Source organism: Ambystoma mexicanum, chromosome 1p (genome assembly GCF_040938575.1).
Source record: "Ambystoma mexicanum isolate Mex_15411 chromosome 1p, UKY_AmexF1_1, whole genome shotgun sequence".
NCBI classification, from domain to species: domain Eukaryota; kingdom Metazoa; phylum Chordata; class Amphibia; order Caudata; family Ambystomatidae; genus Ambystoma; species Ambystoma mexicanum.
Genome location: NC_090921.1, coordinates 193983368 through 194006458, shown reverse-complemented (window position 1 = coordinate 194006458; position 23091 = coordinate 193983368). Strand labels below are relative to the sequence as shown.

General features: G+C 43.9%; 1 pseudogene; it reads left to right on the top strand.

Moving 5' to 3' along the window:
- LOC138464262 (extracellular calcium-sensing receptor-like) overlaps positions 1-4869 on the top strand; it is a 73203-nt pseudogene extending 68334 nt beyond the window's left edge.
- The last annotated feature ends 18222 nt before the right edge of the window (positions 4870-23091 follow it).

Genomic DNA, 23091 nt, shown 5'->3' with positions numbered 1-23091 from the left:
GAGGTGCAGCTTGTAGTAGCACCCCCTTTCCTGTCACTCTCTGGCCGGCCTCCCTTGGAACTCCTCATGCTCCCACCTGTGAGAATAAAAACCTCAGGGTCATCTTCAACTCCACACTCTCCTTCTCTCCTCGCATCTCTGACATCTCTAAGAAGTCACACTACCAGCTGCACCTCCTCAGAGGTATTGTTCCTTTCCTCTCCTTCCCCCAAAAGCTCACTGTCTCCAGAGCTCTGGTTCTCTCTAGGCTGGACTATTGAAACAGCCTCTTTCTAAATTTGCCTGCTTTTACCCTCCGCCCTCTATAACTCATCCAGAACAGGACTGCAAGACTTGTCCTTGGACTCAAGCCCAGGGATCGTATCTCTCCAGGAATAAAATTTCTGTACTGACTCCCAGTGGCTGCGAGGATTAAGTTCAAAACCCTCTGCATTGTCCACAAGGCCTTCTGGGGTCTGGGGCCTCATTACCTTCAGCTCTCTCTTCCTAAATATCTTCCTTCCTGAGGTCTTCTCTCCTCCGCTTCCAACTCCCTCAGGGTCAGTCGCTTCTCCAAGCAATGAGTTGGTGGTAGATCTCTTTCCTCGGCTGGGGCCTCCCTCTGGAACAGCCTCCCTGTCTCCCTGAAACATGAGGAGAACCGTCTCTCGTTCCGTAACACCTCAAAACCTTTCTCTTTGCTTCTGTGTTTTCTCCTCCGCTCCCCTGCTGACTTCCTGGCTGTTATTGAAACTGCACTGGTTACCTGGCCACCCCCTGATCTCGCCCAGGTCCCCCCGCCCACCCAGAAGTGCACCTGCATTGCCTTCCTGGCAACTGCTGCACTTAGTGACTGTTTTTGTATCCCTGCAGTTCCACTACCAGCACTTGAAACCTGATGTCTGCACTTACCCTTGCACTTGCCACCAGCTGGCTGTACATTATTTATTGCTATTCTTTATCCCATGTACTGCAGTTTCCCCCTACCCCTTCCCATGCACTTGCATGATCTGAATGACACCTGGCCTAGTAGGATCGTTGTCTGTCTTCCCTCTGTTCCCCCTCCCTTGCCGCATCGCGCCTTGAAACACTTGTGTATAGGCACGTTATAAATGCCATATCATATCATATCATTGGCGACGTCCATGATGTGAGGAGAGAAAGAGGGAATGGATTTGAAGAAGAGACCAAGGTTTTTTAACTTGCAGGAAGGCAAAGGAAGAGGGCCGAAGGCGGGCGGCCATAATGAGAAAGGGAAAGCAGGGGCAGGGGTAGCAATGAGAAAGCTCTCTGTCTTACTGGCATTAAGGCAGAGATTGTTGGAGGTGCACCAATTCTGAATCGCGGATAGACAGTCCAGAATGAGCGAGAGAGGAGAGGAGGCTGAGGGGAGCCTAAAGGAAATCAGAGTGTCACCCGAATAACACTGAAAGTTAGAGGAGATGTTAGAGATCAGGTAGACCATAAGGACCAAGTAGAAGTTGAAAAACCAGGGTGAGAGGATAGAGCCCTGGGGAACACCACAGGTAGAGAGAGAAGTGGCAGAGAGAAAGGGACCAAGTTGGACCTGGGAGGGGCGGTCCAAGATGATGGAGGTCAGTCACTCCAGGGCCTGATCCATGATGCAAAGGTTCTAAAGGCATTGATTGATCAGGATGGAATGGTTCACCATGTAGAAAGCAGACAAAAGATCAAGGAGGCTGAGGACAGAAAGAATGCTGGAATCAAGGTTAGAGAGCAGATCTTCACAGGTGTTCAGGAGAACAATTTCCATGCCACTGGCAGCTCTGAAGCCAGACTAATGGTCATGGAGACAACCAACAGATTCAGTGTGGAGAATAAGCTGGGATATGGCCAGCTTTTCTAAGAGTTTGCCCAGTAAAGGGGTGATGGAGATTGGCCGATAGTTTGCCGGGCAGGTAGGATCCGCAGGCAGCTTCTTGAGGGGGGGTGCACATGGGAGGGCTTAAGTGAAGAGGGGAAAGTTCCAGTGGCAAAAGAGTGATTACAGAATTCGGCCAAGGCTGGAGCAAGGGTGTCAATATGGTCCTTGATGGTTCTGGAGGAGCAGGGGAGCAACTGTTTGGACACTTTCATTGATCAGACCTCTCTAGAAACCTTTTCAGGTGTTGTCAGAGAGAAAGAGGAGAAAGGAGGAGGAGAGGGAGAGATGGCCAAAGGCGGGGCAAGAGAGGAAGAGGAGAAGGAAGGGGAAATAGAGGACAGGGTGTCCTGAGTTTTAGCAGAGAGGTGAGAGGCCAGAGCCATACAGATGGGCTGGAGGGAGCAGGCGAAGTAGAGACTGCATCAAGATTGGCAGATCCTTGCAGATTTTAAAGAGTTTGGGTGTGTTGTTAGAGGCCGCAGAGATGCAGGCTTGAATGTATGCTCTCTTCTTGGACAGGACAGAGAGTCTGTATTGCCTTTGGAGCAGGCAGCAGGCCAGTTTGTCAGAGGATGCGCCCAAAGCCCTCCACTTCCTCTCAGCCACCCTACACTTGCATTTCAGGATGGCGAGGTTGAAATCATACCAAGAGTTGCACTTGGAGGTAGGTTTCAGCTGAATTCTCATGACAGGGGCAAGGATGACCAGGGTTTTGGAAATAGAAAGATGCAGATTAGAAAGGGATGTGTCAGGGTGTGAGTCAGCGACAGGAGTAAGAGGAACAGAGAAAGTAGAGGAAAAGGCATCCACTGACACATGCTTCATGGGCTGAAATGAACAAGAAGGTAGGTGCCAGTGCTTTGCCTGAAGGATAGAGAGTTTCAGATGAGAGGAGAGTAGAAAGTGGTCAGTCCAAGAGTGAGGAGTGGTGAGAGGATTAGAAGGGCGGATATCTGAGGTGATGAGAACATCCAAAGTATGTCCGGCAGAGTGTGTCGGGCCAGAGAGCAGAATGGAAAGAGAGAGATTGTTGCAGAGGTAGCGGAAAACCCCAGCGGAGGGATTAGAAGCATCCATGTGGATGTTGAGATCTCTGAGGAGGAGAAGTTGAGAAGAAGAGGCAAGGAGAGAAGAGGAGAGGTCGGCCAATTCAGAGAGGAAGTGGGCGACCTGGCCAGGTGGCCTATGGATGGTGGCCACAGTTAGAAAGAGACCAGGAGAGCTAGAGAGCCTGCAGACCAGGCATTAAAAGGAGGAGTAGGCCTGCACAGGGATGACAGAGGCCGGGACCCACTCCGGTTTGATCAGGGCTACTGGACCTCCGGAACATGTATATTCATTGTGCATATAAAATCTGGGTATTACCATTCCTTCAGTCAACGAGACCAGTCTTAATCATTTGAGTAGAACCTATACATGAGTCAAAACCCATGACTTTGCATATTAGAGATTGATTTTCTCTACACTTCCTGATCAATAAAGACAGTGGAATTGCCTAATTGGGTCATAGGGAACATTTTAATCACATTTATGGAAGCCAACGTGCTGGGATATGCTTCTGTTTGCGTGAGGTATTCAATTTAAAGATATGTACTGGTCTTTGAGCTGAACACAGGACACCAGAACGATAAAGACCTATGCACCCCTAAAAATAGAACTCCAGTGGTTCGACAGTAACCAAACCATTGCAGTAGCCACTAAATACATAACACACGGCTAATATGCCTTGTTTGCCCATACTATTTCCCTTTGTGCATTCCTTTTACAAACGTGGGTTCCACAGTCTTGCCCATATTAGCTGTGATACATTGAAATGATTGCCAATTCATGAATACCACAAACTCTCATGTATAATGTTCTTCTGTCGCTAGGTTCCTGTCTCTGTCTGCAGTCCCAGCTGCCCGGTTGGATTCAGAAAAGCTACCTTGCCAGGAAAGCCCATGTGCTGCTTCCAGTGTGTCCCATGTCTAATGGGGGATATTTCCAACCAAACAGGTAAGTGAATGGGCGCAATGGGGAACTTGGCAATGATTACAATGTTTAGAAAAATAGCCATACTGCACTTCTCTTATTTTAATATCTTAGATTCTAGGGAATGCATTAAATGCCCCTGGGACCAATGGCCCAACAAGGAACAAGACAAATGCACCCCAAAGATCACAGAGTTTTTATCATATAAGGAGACATTTGGAGCCACGTTGGCGGCAAGCAGCATTTTCTCATCCGTGATACCTGCAGCCATCCTGGCAATATTTGCTCATTTCAACAACACTCCCATTGTCAAAGCGAGTAATTCAAACCTCAGCTATGTGCTGCTTCTTTCTCTTACCTTGTGCTTTCTCTGTTCACTCTCTTTCATTGGATACCCGACAGCAGACAAATGCCTCCTCCGCCAGCCGGCTTTTGGCATCACTTTTACCCTTTGTGTGTCTTGCATTTTGGCCAAAACAATCATGGTGGTCCTCGCCTTCAATGCCACGAAACCCAACAGTGACTTAAAGAGGTGGGTTGGCCCTCGAGTGTCTTATACAATCATCACCGTCAGTACTCTCATCCAGGTCATTCTCTGTGTTTTCTGGTTGGTTCTCGCAACTCCTTACTCAGAATATAACACCTACACCCGACCTGGAATTATCTTAGTGGAATGTAATGAGGGCTCACCGTTTGCTTTCTGGTGCATGCTGGGATATCTTGGGCTTCTGGCCACCATCAGTTTCATAGTGGCCTTCCTAGCCAGGAAACTACCTGACTGCTTCAATGAGGCCAAGTTCATCACCTTCAGCATGCTCGCCTTCCTCAGCGTCTGGATCTCATTCATACCTGCCTACCTCAGCACCAAAGGAAAGTACATGGTGGCCATGGAGATCTTTGCCATCTTGTCTTCTGCTTTATCCCTGGTTTTCTGCATTTTCCTTCCAAAATGTTACATCATCCTATTGAAACCTCAAAGAAACTCCAAAGAATATTTAATGGGAAGGGGTGATGCTCTTACAAGAAAGCTTTGACCAATCTCCCATCCTAAACGTTTAGTGGTTGTTCTTTAATGTTTCCTTTATCATCTGTCATATGCTTGACATGTAGTCAAATGGTCAATTCCCACATTACCATAGTTTCAAATCCTTTGCGGCTTGAATTACATGCTGTCCTTATTTGCCCATAAACTACCTACAACTGGTAGTGCCACTTTGCCCAAGGGACATGTCTGCCTCGTTAAGGTCTTTATTATCATAGCCCAAGGCCATTAGGGGAATCTCTTTGAGTGTCACTGGGACAAACGTTGCAGCATGTGCAGATGTAATTCTTCACTTTGCATCAATGCATGCTGCATTCCTTGCAGCCACCCCAGTGTCTATTATAGACCACGTGACTGTGAGAAGAGAAATGTGAAATGTACAAAAGACTGACATTCTTATGGGGAAATCCACTGCAAACATGGACCTTGATAAGAACCTGTGGGCTCAGGACATATACGCTGCCTGTAATTAGATCCAGGATCGCTGCCTGTAATTAGATCCTGGATATTGAACACGAGGCTGGGAAAGACAATCAAAACTATTCCCAGTTATTGGAAAGACATTCAAACTCATTTTGTATATAGATACATTGCGGAATAGATTGTGTTTTTTCCATAGACTCGAACGAGCCAGTAGTGACATCTTAAACGTTTGGCTATATTAAACAAGCTACCTACACAGCACCTATTATCAAGCCTTCTTCCCATTTCCCTTCCTCCCCATAAGGTTAAGAGCAATATATTTTAAACACATGACACTGCACCATTGAACTCATCTTTTTGAATGCAGGTATGCTACGTAAACTTGTTTTACTATAGTCTCTGAAATTCATCCTGCTTACACTTTTCATTAAGTTATAAGTGGTCCAGAAATAGTTGTACAATGATTATCTCTAATAGCAATTAAAATGCCTGTGCGTGTGTTTGCTATCTCTAAGGAGCGTGTTGGCCTAAAAACAAGTATGAACAAAACGTGCAGCGCAGGCGAATAGACAAAGGGGGCCATGAAAGCAGCTCACTTGGCATACATGATCTGTTCTCTTTTACTCTGTGAGCATCTACTTCTGTCTCCTTAACACCTAAGTCATCAACTCCTGACCAATCAGAACAAGGCGGTTAGCTTGACTCGCTGCTTAACACCAGTGTTCTTCTCTCTACATAGGCTCCCTATTGTAGGCTGTATCAGCTTCAAGCTGCTCTGGATCATGCTCAGAGACTTCTGGGGCTCCGGCCCTGCTTGCCCCAAGTGAAAGGTGAAGAGGTATAGTTGGTGGAGCCACTGGGGCAGCCCTTTGGAATTAACTCCTTACTGTCGAGGAGCACCACCTGTGGTACTGGAAAAGTCTAAAAACATTCATACTCTGAGATTTCTTTACTAGAATAATAATGGGAGTGACACCCTTGATGCACCAAATGAGGAGAGCTAGATCAAGGTATTCCAGGTTCTCCTGTATTCCACTGATTAACTGCTACAAAATGGAGATCATAACAAATCTTCTATATGGCTTCGAGCCATATGTCAGTGCTGCAGACTTTTAAAAAGTGACATATGTGTCTGAGTTTGAAATTTTTATTTTCTTTAGAGATTACCCTGCCACCAGTTTAGGGTACTCATGATCATCATGATGAGTTTGGGTAAATGGTGCATATCTTAAATATCGCCCCCTGTGCCGCAGTGATTTTGTTGTCGCTGTGCCGGTCGAGTGTGCATCTTGTGACCTTTGAACCTGCTTTGTGCCATATGCAGAGCAGGTGCTGCAGATCACGCTACTAATGCATCAGTGCACAAGTGCACTATGCTTTTGGCATTGAGTTGCAGAAAAGGGGGATCTGATTAGCAGATTATCGCTTTGGAGAAGAAATCACCCGCTTCTATTTATGTACTAACACAAATTTAAAAATTCGGCCCTTTCACCCTTGCCAAATGTAAATTCTTCACACTCCCCCCCAGCCAAAAAGAAAACTCACACTTCTAAGGATCTGGCTCATCCTATTGGTGAAAGTACTTACTGAGGCCATCTACATTGGAGTCCAGTACCCCTGATTTGTGTTGGATGTCCATGTCCAATCCCTGTAGGAATATGGCCCAGTGCAGTCACCTGGGATTCTCTCCCTGCACAGCCATGAGCCACCTCAAAGGTCTGTGGTCATTTTGGAAAGTGAAGTGAGACCCACAAATGTAGGGATGTACAACTGAAACTACTGCAAATGCCTCCTTTTCAATGGTAGCCCAGTTGTTCTCTCACTTGGTAAAGCACCTACTTAGGTATGCACAAGGGTGTTCTAACCCTTCAGAGTTCAGTGTGATAACATTGCACCGATGCCAAATTCGTAAGTGTCTGTCTGTATGATAAACTCCCGAAATCTGGGATCTTCAGAAAGGGGGCCTGGCACCGGCCATCCTTCAAGGTCTAGAATGATAACAGGCAGGGGTCCAAGTGACTTTTTTTGGCAGCTTCTTTGAGGTGACATCATTCAGGGGAAGGGCAAGAGTCCCAAACCCCTTAATGAAAATCTGAAATAACCTGGATTATGGCCAGGAGAGGCTGTTTCTTACCAAAACCAACTTGAAGTCCTAGGTAAGTTGCAGTGCCCTGCGCTATCTGGCATTTGGACGTCTTTATAGTCAGCTTTCTACATGGCTTGAAGCCCCTTTTCCAGGTGGGGTAGATGGTCTTCCCAGGTGCTTCTGAATATGGGAACGTTTTCAAGATAGGCGATGCTAAAGTCTTCTAGCCCCGTTAGAACATGGTTTACCATCCTCTGGCAGGGGCATTCTTTAGTCAGAACGGCATAACAGAAACCTGAAAATGCCCATCCGGGGAACGGGGGAATGCAGACCTCTCTTTGTCAGGATTAGTCAGACCGACCTGTCAGTAGCTGGACATGAGTTTGGATGTACTGCTGAACCAGGCAGCACTTAACAGGTCAATTAGCTCATCTGCCTGAGGGATGGGGTGTGCATCTGTCTTCATGACAGAATGGAGCCACCGATAGTTCTTGAAAAAGTGGTCCTCGGTCTTCCCACTACTGGACTTTTTAGGGACCAGTATCACCTGGCTAGCCCAGGAGCTGCAGGAAGGCTCAATAACCCCCAAGGCCAATATCTTGGTGAGCTCCTCCTTAATGCCTTGTCCGATGTCCGGTGAATCCTACTCTTCACCATTTTACTGGCTCCAGTTTCGATGTCATGGGCACAACAATTGATCTTCCCAGGAGTCAGGGAGAACAGTCAGTTGAACTCCCTTGAGAGACCCATGGGTGGACTCTGAATGTAATAAGTCAGGGAGGGCATCCGTCTTCTCCTCCATCTCGTCATCTGTGACCAGAGCCATCACCAAGTCATCCAGGCTGTAATGAGGTTTTAAACTGTTTACGTGAAAGAGCTGATGCGTCTGCCTCAGGGTCCTCATGTCGATGAGTTAGTTCATCTAAATTACCCTTTCCAGCACCATGTAGGGCCCAGTCCCCTTTTTGTATAAGGCACTGGGCATGATGGGATCCATGATCCAGACCATTTGACTTGGCGTGCACTCCGGCTTGGTCGCCTTTTGGGCATGCCAGTGCTTCATGAGCTCCTGGCTGGCTTTCAGGTTCTGGGTGGTCTGTTCCCTTCACTTGTCCATCCGGGATCGGAGGCCAAGCACATAGTCCACTATGTTGTGGGAAGGAGTTTGGGAATTGCTCTCCCATCCTTCCCGAACCAGACTTAGTGCACCGCTACTGGGATGGGAAAAGCGAAGATCGAAAAAACAGAACTCAGCACCACTCTGTGGCACCTCCAGTAAGTGAACAGGAGGAATGGCAGGAGAATATCCCATTTTCTCTTAAGTGGCTCTTCCAGGCCACCTATCATGCCTTTCAGGGTATTGTTGACCCCTCAACAAGCCTGTTGATTTGTAGGTGAAAGCTGTAGAGAAGGTAAAGGTAATCCCACACTCATACCACATTGGCTTCATATACGCATATATGAAGTCAGATTCCCTATCAGAAATTACTTCCTTAGGGAATCCCACTTGAGAAAATATCTTTACGAGTACCTTTGCAGCCACTGGGGTATTGATGCTCCTCAGGGGGACACCCTTGGGGTACCGTGTGGCATGATCAACTATGACCTTGGGGTCATCTTTGGCTCCACACTTTCCTTCTCTACTCACATCTCTGAGGTCTCTAAAAAGTCAAACTTCCTACTGCACCACCTCAGAGGTAACCTGCCTTTCCTCTCCTTCCCAAAGAAGCTCACTGTCTCCCAAGCTCTGGTTCTCTCTAGGTTGGATTATTGTAACAGCCTCTTTCTAAATCTACCTGTCTCTACTCTCCGCCCTCTGCAACTAATCCAGAACATGATTGCAAGACTTGTCCTTGGCCTCAAGCCCTGGGACTGTATCTCTCCAGCTCTGAAATCTCTCCATTGGCTCCCTGTGGATGCAAGGACTAAATTCAAAACCCTCTGCATTGTCCACAAAGCTTTCTGGGGCCTGGGTCCAAAGTACCTTCAGCTATCCCTCCGCAAATACCTCCCCTCTCAAACTCTTCGCTACTCTACCTCTAACTCCCTCATGGTCAGTCGTTTTTCAAAGAAACGAGCTGGGGGTAGATCTCTTTCTTCGGCCGTGGCCTCCCACTGGAACAGCCTCCCTGCCACTCTTAAACTTGAGGAGAACCATCTCCGGTTCCGGAGGCTCCTCAAGACCTTCCTCTTTGCTTCTTCCTTCTCTCCCCCATCCCCTGCTGATCTGCTCTATCTTGGCACTGTGCACCTGGCCACCCACTGTCCCCTGCTCACCCTGCCACCCTTCTTCACTTTCTCCTGGCCACCTTTGCACTCGGGACTGTATCTGTACCCATACAGTCACCCTCCCCCATTTTCCTTCTTTTTCTGCACGTATCAGTGTTACCCAGCTCTGCTGCCGTAAACACAGCACTTGCCACTTGCTGGCTGCACTACCATTGTTTATTGCCTCCATTATCAAATTATTTGTATTTATTATTTATCTGTTTTTCTCCTCTGCTCTTCACTTTCCACTCTCCCCCTTCCATGCACTTTTCCCCTTTAAGTTTCCAATTCACTTGCACGTTCTCAATGTCAATGGGCCTAGTAAGATTGCTGTTGTGTTCTCCCTTGTTCCCCTCCCTTGCCGCGCTCTGAAACACCTGTGTATGAGCGCAATACAAATAAAATATCATATCATATAATATCATATGACCAAGATCTACTGTTTTCCGGAGGAGGTTTAAGAATCCAAAGTACCCACAATGTCCATACCTATTCTCTCAAAAGGCCTCCCAACCACGGGTAGTGGAACTAAGGGGGCCTTGGTGGTTCCACCCGCCTTGCCGGATGCTTGACAAATGTGGCAGGAACAGACAAATGCTTTTATCTTTGACCCCATTGGGGGACAGTAACAATGGGCCGACAGCTGCTCGCCTGTTTTCCTCATCACAAGGTGACTTGTCAATGGAATGTTGTGAGCCAAGTCCAACAAGAGCCTTCTGTGGCACTGGGGAACCACTAAATTCTGGTTGGCCACCATTTCAGAAGTCTTGGGGTCACTGTACAGGTGTGCATTCTCCCAGTACACCTTGAACATATTAGGGGCTTCCCCCTGGGCTTGCCTCTCTGCCTGGTCAAGCAGATCTGCCAAAGTTGGACCGTTGTGCTCCACTTGGCAATGGGCAGCCTTGCTCGGGCCCCCATGTAAGGACAATTCACTTAATTTGTGGAGACCAGTGAGGTCTGAATCTACTGTGTCCTCTACCTCGGGGTCTGGTTCTATGCCTATAGGAAACTCTGAGGATCCTGAATCGTATGCCACTGCAGCAGGCACTACAGTAGCCACCACATCATCTCTGGCAGGAGCAGGTGTCTCTGTCAACCTTGGATCTGCACTGGGTAGTTCCGGCAGAGCGGTTTTATGCCACCATTGACCGGAAGAGTCCCAGGGCCCATTGGCACCATGGCTGCTATCTAAGCTGCCTTCTTGGTCCCATATGACCGTGGCAATGGTTTCAGCATCAGGTCTATCATTTCCTAACAGACACTCTACCAGAATGGCATCTTTTACAATGACATGGAGCTGGCCAGTGGGCATCAGGTGAGACCATCGAATCCCCTGGTTAGTCTGGGAGTAACAGGGATAATCTGTTCCTCTCACAACCACTGTAGTTGGACAATGGTGATACTCACAGCAGTACCTGGGCTTTGCTCCCATTAATGAACATGTGGTCCAAAAAGATATCTGGGGCCTCAGTGGGAGACACAGTAGCGTTCCCACTCAGGGATACAAGGCTGCATTCGGCAAACCTCAGCCAAGTGGAAATTCATCATGTAAGATGCCTACATTAACTTTTTCCTCCTCTTCTTCCTCCATGAGTGTAGGGCTAACTATGGCCGGCTTGACTCTAGACTTGTAGTCAGGATCTCCCTACCTATGTTTCCGATCTCTGCAGGTAAAGCAGCCTTTATTTATTTGTTGTGCATTTGTAAGGTGCGTATACAGTAGTGACCCAAACAACACAGTACCACAGTCAAAAATAAAGGCAATATCCAATCAAGGTTCTATAAAAATGTAAACACTTGAATAAAACACAGAATCTGGATGTAGAATGAAAAGAGATTACTATACAAAAACCCATGCCAAATCAAAGAACTGAAAATATATGACAGACTGCAGAAAGTAGCATTCTGAGTGTAGTTCCAGGAATGTTGGGTAAGGTACTACCATAAAAAAGATATTGGGCCTCATTACGACCCAGGCGGTAAGTTACCACCTCGGTCGTACCTTTACCACCATGGCGTAAACTACGTTTACGCCATGGTGGTTGGCGGACTTACCGCCCCATTCCGAGGTTGGCGGGGCGGTAAGTCCCCAATCCCCATTTACCCTTCCCCATTCCCATTTTTGCCCCATAGGGCATAATGGGAGTGGGGAAGGCGTTAATTACGTCACCGTAAATTACGGTGGCGTAATTAACAACATGGTCCCTTAGCGCCATGGATTTTAACACCTGCTAAAAGCAGGTGTTAAATCCGCCATGGCGCTAAGGGACCTCGGAATCAGGCGGTAAGGGTCGGCGCTGTTTACGCCGCCGTAAACCCCTTACCGCCTGGGTCCTAACGAGGCCCATTGTGTTAAAAACAGTGCCGTAGAGACTCTTTAGGTCACAACCATCTCTGTTTTCAACCCAATATCCTTATTATGGTAGTACCTTACATACCACGCCTGGAACTACACTCAGAGTGCTACTATTCGCCAGTGGAACTGAACTGTATAGTGCCAGTGGCCAACCCGAAGTGAATTATGTAGCTTAACCATCCTTCCCTCCTGTTGGGTGTTGTGCATGGTTGAGAGGGAATAAGGCAGTCATGAGGAGGGACTAGCATAACAGATAGTCTCCTCTACCTGTAAAAGTGACTGCAGTATGTGTGAGTGCTGGAAATATTTAGAAAATGCTATGTGAGAGAACCTGCAAACCCTATTAGGTGGCTGTGCCCAGTTGGAGAAACTGTGAACCCGAACAAGTGGCTATGCCCTGTCAAAACAGCCCAAGAACCTTTGCCCTATGGCAGAACATGATAACCTTTGATACAAGTGTGATTGGGATTAGAACATAGTATGGGCACTGTAGTCAACACAATGGCATGCGTAAGACAGCATATGGTCAGTGCCTATCAGGCACAGTCACAGCTACAGCTATCCTTCTGAGTAACAGGGAATTTTCTTCTCAAAAGCTCGCAATTGATTATAACGTGTTGACTACAAGGTAAAGGAGACATGGGCAAAACAAGGGATGTGCATGTCCTTGCCAATTCGTAATGCAAGAAGGACATTTGATCCACTGTCTGCTGCAAAAAAGCCCATATGCAAACTACGAAACCTCAGCCAATGTGCTTCGTCCTCCCAGATGTTGACATGATCGTGACTTCTGCCCTGAAACCCTTACATGCACAAGTGTGCCTGCCACCAAACTGCACTTGCTTGCTGCCCCTGTGATTTACACCAAGCCCTCACATGGCTGTTGGAGCAAGGAAAGGCCACCAATTGTGCTGTGAGAGCTATTGTTACTGTAATTGTTATTGTTATTGGTATATCACTTTTATAAGATGCAACTCACCCAAAGGCCTCAGTTTGCCACGAGACAGAGGTGAGTCAGAGCCAGGAGGACGCCAGTGGGAAAATAAGGTATCTAATCATTAGAAATAACAAGAAACATTTTAAGAGATGTCTTAAAGGAAAGTCATTCGGAACAAAGACAAAGAGATGTGGGGAGTAGGTTCCACAGACAATGGAATGAAAGCTGGTACCACCAAATTGAGTAAACTTATATTCAGGTAGCTCAAATCTGTTCGAGTTGCTGGAATGAAGTGAGCAGGAAATACAGGAATTCTTGATTCAATCCTTGAGATAGACTGGCGCTTTATCAGTGAGGCACTTGCGAGTGAGGAGCAAGACCTTATAAGTGATACAATGTTTAATGGGAACCAAGTGAAGGGATATATGTGCCTCTGTGACTTGATTCCTTCTATAGCGGCCACACACAGCTCGAACCGCATTATTTTGGGCAACATGGAGTATGTCCAAGTTAGACCTAGAGTTACCTGCCAACAGGCTGTTACCATAGTCAAGTTTAGAGTTGAACAGGGCAACAGCAACGGAAGCAGTATTAGATTCAGAAAGGAAAGGTTTAATTTGCCTAAGCCATGTAGTATAAGTGCAAGATGCTAGCATGTTTCCTCATATTTAATGAGGAATCACGATAAACGCCCAGCATATCTAGGTTCCAGCTTCAGAAGGTGCTGAGTGGTACCTACGAGCATGAGCTCGGTATTGTTCCCATTAAGTGCCAGGGAGTTATTAATCATCCATTCTTCTATTTTTCGCATAGATAATGTGAATTTTTCAAAGTCCATCTCATAGTCACTCTTTAATTTAATCTTTTTTTTACCTGAGTATCATCAGCGTAATTTGTATATTCGAAGCTGAGACTATCAAGGAGATAAATAAAAGGACTAGGCAAGAGGCAAGCTCCCCGCGGGACACTGCATAAAAGAGGTTTGGGGGGATTTAACAACACGGGCAGATCTAGGGCCCAAAGAGTGGGCTAGCCAGTGTAGAGCACTACTGGAGCAGTTTGCGATGAACCCCAGCCTCTCCAGCAGCAATGACTGGTCCACAAGATCGAACGACCACTGATCCATATGTCAATGATATAAGGGATTCTCTGCCCCACTGAATGCTGTAGCACCTACCCCATTGTAGCCATTGCTGTTCAAAACAGAAGCAATACACTTCCAAGTGGTGGTTAACTTTCCTAAAATGTGCTGGAATCCAGTGATTCCATAAATGAGTAGGGTTTTGGGGAAGAAATATCACACATATAAGGTGTTCTTGACAGGGAGTCCTTTTCCTCCGGGTAGCATCAATTTCCAGTCTTTGGCACAATCAGAGAAAAGAAGTCTCACATTCTTCTATTGGTCGTTCTATAGCCTTTTAAAGACAAGGCAACTTTGCAGATATTCTTGAAGATTAGATGTCATGGTTATCGGTATCGGTACAACAGAGGTTCTAGATTCTTAGTTGGAATCAGATATGTGAAAATAGCTAGTAATCTAGTAAATTCTCAAGCGGAAGAGCACAAGGCTCTCAAAAATGAGAACACATAACGTGCCTGATGTGCATATTGTAACACAAGAAAAGGAATGTGGCATTACATAAAGTGTGTACATGTCCAAGGGTGTTATAAGAGTTCCAAACATACCCCCATTGCAGCCGTTCACCCACACAAATGTGAGCACGGTGTGTGAGCCTCTTTGTAGATGACCCTCCTCCAGTGCACAAAACACAGATCCATACTGCACAAACTCTCCTTGCAGAAGTTCAATTGCGTTGCAAGCACTTCCACAGGGACAAATATGCAAATAAAGAGGGGGTTTGCAGAAGTGGCTCTAACTCTGATGATGGTAGTTGGACCCAAATGAAGAGACATAGATAATGAATCACACAACCAGTTTGTGAAAGACCCAATCAAAGAGTTTAAGGCCATAACAAGTTGAATTACTCGTTACCATAAAAATGCTAAATATTTGGTTTGGGAACATCAACAATTATATGAACAGATGATTATTATAATTATAATTGTCCTTTTATAATATGCCTAATAGCAACAAGGTCACATGCCTCTTTACGAACAGGGTTAAATGTCTCCCTGCCCCGAATGTCAAAGCGGAGACTCAAGTTATGTTATTGTTCAACCACATCTCTTCTCATTTTGGCCTTCCCCCTCCAGAATATTAAGTCCAACAAGGGAAGTAATTTCACCAGTGAGGTAATGATTAAGATTTGGAAACATTCAATAGTGTAGGGTGTTTTAATCAGGCAACATCTAGTTCAGGGGAAGTTTCCACATACCCCAAATCAAGCAAGCACAATTTTTATTTATTAAACAAAGTTATTTTTAACAGCCTGAGTTAAGCCAGTTTACCATTATTGATTCTGTACATCCTCCCATTCCTTTAAGGACAAGAAACACACAGGGTTGCAAAGAAGATCTATTTAGATTTAAAATTTAAACAAATTACTCATTTTCATCATTCTCAATGAAATCTCAAAGCCAATAGGTACTACAATGAAGAATGGTCAATATGCTAGCAAATTAAATCATCCTCCCATTTGTTGAGATTGGTCCAATGTATTGTGCCAAGTGACAAGGGGAAGTGTTACTCTGCTACCATCCAGAGTTAGGATCAAATTAGACAGAAATCTATTTTTCTAGCATCCTTTCTGAAATAGGCAGGTACCATTATTGAGGTCTAAATATTAAGAATCACAAGAATATTGTGAATTTGTAGACATTCTTCATGTTCCGATTTCCAGTATTATAAGAACGTTATTTAAGTATTTTAATGTATTAATAATCCAGATGTATTACTATAACATGTGTTTGAGTGTATAATGTGGATCACTTTGCTGAATTCAAATCCATTTTTTTAACTCAAGCAAATTGATCAAATTTGTATGCCAAAAATATGATCTAATTTTGGTCTCTTTTTTATTGTATTGTGCACTTAGTTAAATACAAAGCTTTAGGCACATCTAAAAATGGAATGCAAAGTGAACATTAATACAATAAATAGAGAAATAAAAAAACACTAAAAGATACAATTAATCTAAGAAAAGAGCAAAGTACAAAAGCAATTAAACATCAGAAGTATAACATCAGATCATCATGTCTTCAACACTTCCTTCCATATATTAAAAGCAGCAGCCACAATAACAATTGATGATGCACTAAATAAAGAGAAATAGAAATTGATCACTTGAACAATCTTTGATGTTACTTACAAAGTTAGTATAATAACATATATATAGATTGTGCAACTAGTCAGAACATGACAAGTTTCAATATGAGCCAAACAAAGTCTGCATAGCCGGTTCTTGTGAGGCGTTTTATGCCACGCACCAATAAAATGCTTAGTAGGCAATAGGTTGAGCCGCAAATATAATACAAAATGTTTGAGTTCTATAGTGTACAGCCCAGTCAGGTAGGAAGACGAAATGTGACTTGTATAGCTTTGACTAGCCATGTCTCCATATCTGGCCTTACTGTGCAACTGGTCAAAATGTTTTGCCATGTCCCAGTCCCAAGCTTTCTTTTTCATTTTTATTTCATAATTTGGGTCCATTTTTAATCTATCATTTTCAAATTTAATTTATCTATAAACGTTGATGCAGTTTCCTTTAGCTCAATAATGAAACTGTTTTCATCTAGACATGCAGCTCTTCTACCAAATAGTTGCAGTACTTTGTTAGAAACTTGGCTACAATCCAAAAATGTGGCATAAATAAGAATTATTTGCACATACCATAGAGTCTTCAGTGAGGTTACCCCCTCAACTCAAGCCGCAAAGCCTCAACAGGAACTGAACATGACAGATTGATGACAGACCTCAAGAGTTTGCCTTCAAATTGTTTTAACCAGGAGAACTGCTTTAAATGTTAGGGTTCCAAACCGTAAAGTATGGAAGGTACCATACTTGATCGGTAAGTCTCCAAAAGCTCTTCATATTGTACTCCTTTATGTACGATGTAACGTTTTATTGCAAGCCACTTTCTCCAGGCTTTGGAAGTCTTTTCCTGATAGTATATTTGACTGGGATTTGAAGTTACCGGGAAGCCCAGATAATTATGTTCAATTACTATCTCGAGGCAATTGTCATTGATGTGCCATCTAAATGTCCCCTTGTCTATGTATTTTTTACTTAAGCACAATGTTTTAGTCTTGATTGTATTAATCACCATATTATTAGCACTTGCGTATTTTGCTAAAGGGTTTATCGAACGCTGTAAGCCAATAGGGGTGAGACGAAAGAGAATTATATCATCAGCGTAAGACAGCCAAGGTGTCTGAACGCCATTCATCCTAGGCGGAAAGTTTGTTTGTTTGTTTGTTTGTTTATTTGTTTATTGATTTATATTGCGCACCAGACCCAGGGGTATTCGGGTGCGAAGGCAGAAAGAGGATTGTTCAACTTAGTTTACAAGTTGCATATAAACAAGGGGTACAGCTATGGTTACAGTGCTGTAGGCGAATATAGACAAAAGATCATAAGAGTATGCACAGCAGGTTTACACCTACAGTATACAGATGTGACAGCAATAAAGAACAGTTAAAAATACAGAAAATACATGAGATCTTGAGTGATGGTAGCGAGATGTTAGACATCATGATCTTTAAGCCATTGGATCAGGTTAGATCTGAATTTCTGGTAGGGAAGGTCTTCTCTTAGATTGGTTGGGAGGGAGTTCCACAGTTGTGCTGCTTTGACAGCAAAGCTACTCCCGCCAGATTTAGTGAGTTTAAATCTGGGTACTAATAAGAGGTTTGAGTTGGCTTTTCGTAGGGGACGGGCGGCTGTTTGTCTGGTAAATCTGTCTATTAGCTATTGCGGGGCTGCATGGTTAAGGCATTTATGAGTGAGGGAAGCTGTTTTAAGGAGGATTTTGTCTTTAGTGGAGAGCCAGTTAGTGGATCTCCTAAGGTCTGATATGTGGGCATTTTTAGGGAAATTTAGTGCAGCTCTCAGGGCATTATTTTGCAATGTTTGAATTTTAGAGGTGATGTATTTGTTGCTGCCTATGTAAAGGGCATTGCAATAATCTAGTTTCGATAGGATTAGTGCTCTTGCTAAGATGACACAGTTATTGGGTGAGAGGAAGGGCTTAGCTGCCCTGATTAGTTTGCATGTATAAGAGGTAGCTGAGGCCATGGCATTCACTTGTTTGTCAAATGAGAGCGTGGAATCTATGTAAAAACCGAGGGTTTTGACTACTTTGGCTACCGTGATGGTGTTGTTATCAATTATGAAAGAGTCATATTAGGTGCCCAGTTTTTTGATGTTGGAGGAGGTGCCTAGAATGAGGAGTTTGGTTTTGTCATCATTCAGGCACAGGCCGTGGGCGGCCATTCATGCCTGGATGATGAGGTAGACTCTGTTCACAAAGGCCAAATCCTTGTCATAATCTCCCGTCAACGGGATTAAGATCTGTGTGTCGTCTGCATAGTTGGTGTAGGTGATACCAAGACCGTCTAGATCATCGAAAAGGGGCTTTGTAAAAATATTATAGAGGGAAGGCGATACGCACGATCCTTGGGGTATGCCGCAAGTGATGAGTGCAGGGTCTGCAGCTGCTAGGGTTAGAGAATACTCGCATTGTCCTGTTGTCTAAGAATGACTGGATCCATGCAACTGCTTCCTGTGAGAAGAGGGCTGCCGTGACCAGGTGATTACATAGTATTGTATGGTCTACCAGGTTCAAGGTGGCAGAAAGGTCAAGGAGTAGTCGGAGTGAGGTTGTGCCGTTATCTCTAAATGTGTCTATTTGTGCCTTGAGGTCTAGGAGTGCAGTCTCAGTACCGTGTTGTGGTCTGAAGCCGGACTGTCGGACTCCTAGGAGGTTGTTTAGTTCCAGGTGGTGTTGAATTTGTTGGTAGGCAACTTTATCTAGAATTTTCAATAGGAATGGCACAGTGGTTATAGGGCGATAGTTAGTAGGGATAGATGGGTCCAGGGTTTGCTTTTTGAGGAGGTGGAGGACCCAGGAATTTTTCAGGTTGCTAGGGATAGTACCTGATGTGAAAGAGGCATTCATAAGTTTAATAATGAAAGGAGAAAGGTCACGTGTGGCGTCTTTTATGATTTGGGCTGGGCATGGGTCGCCTTGGCAATTGGAAGGTTTGAGGGTGAGGATGACTTTCTCAACTTCTTTAGTGGATACTTTATGAAACTGGAAGGGGGTGTTGTCTAACGGTTTCGGAATTGGTGATGGGTTTGTAGCAGGGTCTAGGTTAACAGTGTTTGGGGCAGTTATGGACACTTTTTTGTTATTGATCTTCGTCTGAAGCATAGTTATCTTGTTGGAAAGGGCATTTTGGATACCTGTGCACCAGTTCTTGTCCTTGAGGCAAGAATCGGGGACTTGGGTGGGGGATCCAACTTCCTTCAGGATGGCGAAAAGTTCTTTTGTGTTAGATTTAGCTTGAGTGATACGGGTGTTGTAAGAGTGGCTAGATTCTTTAGGTTGTTTTTGTTGGTCTGATGGGTCAGATCTCCAGGTTTTTTCGCTGAGGCGTTTCTTTTGTCTGATTTCTTTGAGCTGGGGTGTGAACCAAGTATTTAGGTGTTGGCGGGGTTTACTCTTCCTGACTTTTAGTGGTGCAATAGTGTCCAGAGAGGCGAGCATCACTTTGTTGCATATTTCTACCATAAATGCTGGGTCAGTCTGATCTGGGATAGAATTTAAGGTGGGGAGAATAAGGGGGATGAGATTTTCTGGGGTGATATTTTTCTTATTTCTAGTGGGTGCAGTGAGGGCTAGGGTATTGTTGTTAGTAGGCATGATAGCTTCTACGGTGAAAGATACCAAGTAGTGATCAGACCGTAGCTGGGGCATTATAGATGTGATGTTGATTGGGCAGTTATGTTCGGCAATCCAATCAAGGGTCCTTCCTTTGATATGTGTTGGAGCTGTGATCTTTTGGGAGAATCCTAGTTCCTCAAGAGTGGTATTAATTTGTAGGGCATTGGGGTCGTTTGGGTCATTAAATCCGATGTTGAAGTCACCTAGGATGAGGCTTTGAGTGGAGTTCTTTAGGTTGTCGGATAGTAGATTCGTAAGGTCATCCTCGAAGGAGCCGAAAGGGCCTGGTGGGCGATATAACAGGTGGATGATAACGGTTTGATTGTTGGCAATGGTGAGTTTAGCTGTGAGGGATTCGCAGGAGTTTGTTTTATGGGGTGAGGATAGTCTGAGGGTTAAGCTATTTTTGACAATTATTTTGACAACTCTAGATGAGGTGCGATCCGTACGGATAATGGTGTAGTTGTCAGGGGTGGCTAACATAACAGCTGGTCCTGCTGCGGGATGGAGCCAAGAAGTCTAGGTTCTCATTTAGGATTGTGTCTGCTATTTCGGTGGCGTGGGCCAACAAGGATCTGGCATTTAATAGGGCACCTTTTATTCCGGGTGTGGTGGGAGGGTTGGGAGGCAATGGGGCCTTATGTTGGCATTTCGGGGATGGGACATTTCTGAGTTGTTAAGTGATCTGAAAGATAAGCTCAGATCCACTGTAAAAAGGTTCAATAATAACAGTCCCAGTACACTCTTACTGTAGGCAACTATTTGTCTTTTGTTTTTTAGTACAAAGACCATAAAGATTTAGTCTGACTGTAATTGATGTGTTAGTATACAATTGCTGGATATAGCGCAGCAAGTTTGCATCTATACCCCAAGCAGTACGTTTTCGCCAAAGCAATGCACGAGCGACAAGTTCGAATGCCTTGGTATATTCAAATGCATACATTTTCCTTTATTTTTCCTGAAGCTGTGCATTACATATTTTAACGGGAGTTCATCATTAAAAGAACACTGAACAAATGCCTTGGAGAAGTCAGGCCATGAAACAGATACACAATAGATGATTGTTAATTGTTGTGGCTCAGGCCAAAAGGGTAAGGGCTGTCTAGAGAGTTGCTCTTTTGATCCTGCACCCCTCATAAACTGTGAAGATCCGCAAAGTGTGGATTTTGAAATCCAACGGCTACCATATCTTGTATTATTAGGGTGGAACACATGCTCTAAATACCCACAGCTTTGTCAATTCAGCTCAGCTAATTAATTAGTTAGTGATTAATGGTGTGCCTGGCATAATGCTGATCTCTGACCTCATGTCTTGTGAGCTGATCTCTGAATAAGTACAGGCCAGAACGTTGCAGCTGCATTTTCCATTTTTAGTGTCATACATGCAAGTAGAAATGCTAATATTGTACTTTCCATGTAACTAAACTTATAATCATGTATGTCTTATCGACAAGTTTAATTGAATGTGCATAATAATATACTGCATCGATATGTGGATTCTTATAGAACATTGTTGTGTTTTAATCAGAAATAGCACTTCAAAATGGCACCCTTGTTGTAGAAAAAGATATTCATTGTTCCATCAGACGATCCATCGTTTGTTTCTAGCAATCACGTTTGTAATGTGAACAAGACCAAAGATGTAATGCATCTTTTATGAAAATGTTCATTGAACAAGTAAGGTTAGTAATGTGTGGGGCACTGCTATTCAGCCTCAATACTATGGGATCTACTTTCTGACTTTAATCAACAGAATACTATGAAATCCTCAGCCACCTGCTATTTTGCAGTGGAAATCGCAAACAAAACACAGGATTTTTTAAATAAACGACTTCTTAACACAGCATTATAGTCCGTAAAGCATAAATATGACAAAGCTAGTCCTTGAACGTTTGTTTAGAATACAATATCTCTTTAGTGAACTAGTAATGGCTTAATTACACTTTCTTATTGGTTTATTGATAGGATTCCCTATCATAATAGGATTCACAAAGTACTCAACATCAAGAAAAACATTGATGATACAAGGAAAGCTTCACCTAGATACTTCATCTCAATTACAGTAGCAGGCAACAAAATATAATTTCAAATAGGATGTAGATGGCACCCTTATCAATAAAAACTAAATTTCTATTTATATTATCTAACCTGATCACTTTGGGACCCTGGTGACCGATTCATGTAGACCACTTCCCAACTGGCCCCCCTATTGTAAATCCAACAAAGGGATAGTGCAGAATAATTTTTCTGTGCTCCAGCTACTAACTGAAAAAAATATGGACTGTATTTTTTAGATAAGCTACAAACTTTTAAAAAGGTATTAGGTGATGAACACTAATGTACTAATCCATGTTTTAATTCGTTGTCTTATTACCCTTGCCCTGCATTTCGCTTATTTTCTGCAAATGATTATATTTATGCATGTGCTTTGATTTATTATTTGTTAAATGTCTCTTCATTTATAATATTCAAGTTATTCGGGTGCATGTGCATTATCTGTATGTTATACATTTATGGTGTCTTACTACACAACCTCCATTTGTAAAAGCCTTTATAATTTGAAGTCTGTATACTTAACAGTTCTAGTCAAGAGTCCTGAAGAAGAGCATTGGCTGGAAACATGTGTAGGCCCAGAGATCACACAACAGTGAAATAGAACTTAAATATGAATAAATCAAAGTACTATAAAACAACAGATTTGAAAAGAAATTGTGTGTGTATATTAATCATTGCAGGACTAAGCTTGTTCCCAGTAAATTAGTAGGACAGGCACAATACCAACCAAGAGAAACATTTTCCTGAATATACTACAATGACTTATAATTTGCTGGCACAATTCTAAAATACCATTTATGGTTCATTTGTGTAACATGACTGCACAAAAGAACCTGTTTGCTTAGAACATTTGTTTTGAAAAATGTGTTTTAAGATTAAGATTATAGGGATGAAAAGCCATGCACAATGCACCTTACATAGTTAATGTTTATTACATTTATATTGTTTGAACTTGACAACCCCATACATACATGCATTCATAGATACATACATAGATACATACATGCATACATTCACACATTATGTCTTTCTTTTCATTGCTGATATTATGTTGCATAGATACTAGTAACTACAGGTAGAAGGGAAGGCATGTACGGTAAACTGCGGCATTGCATCACTAGGCCCAAATTACGAGAAGAGAGAAGAGAGAAATCTGCAGCCATGCCCGAGCTCCCATGAGGACAGCCTACACCCCCAACCACCACAACACCTATTCATTGTTCTAAAACAGTGTTGCAAAG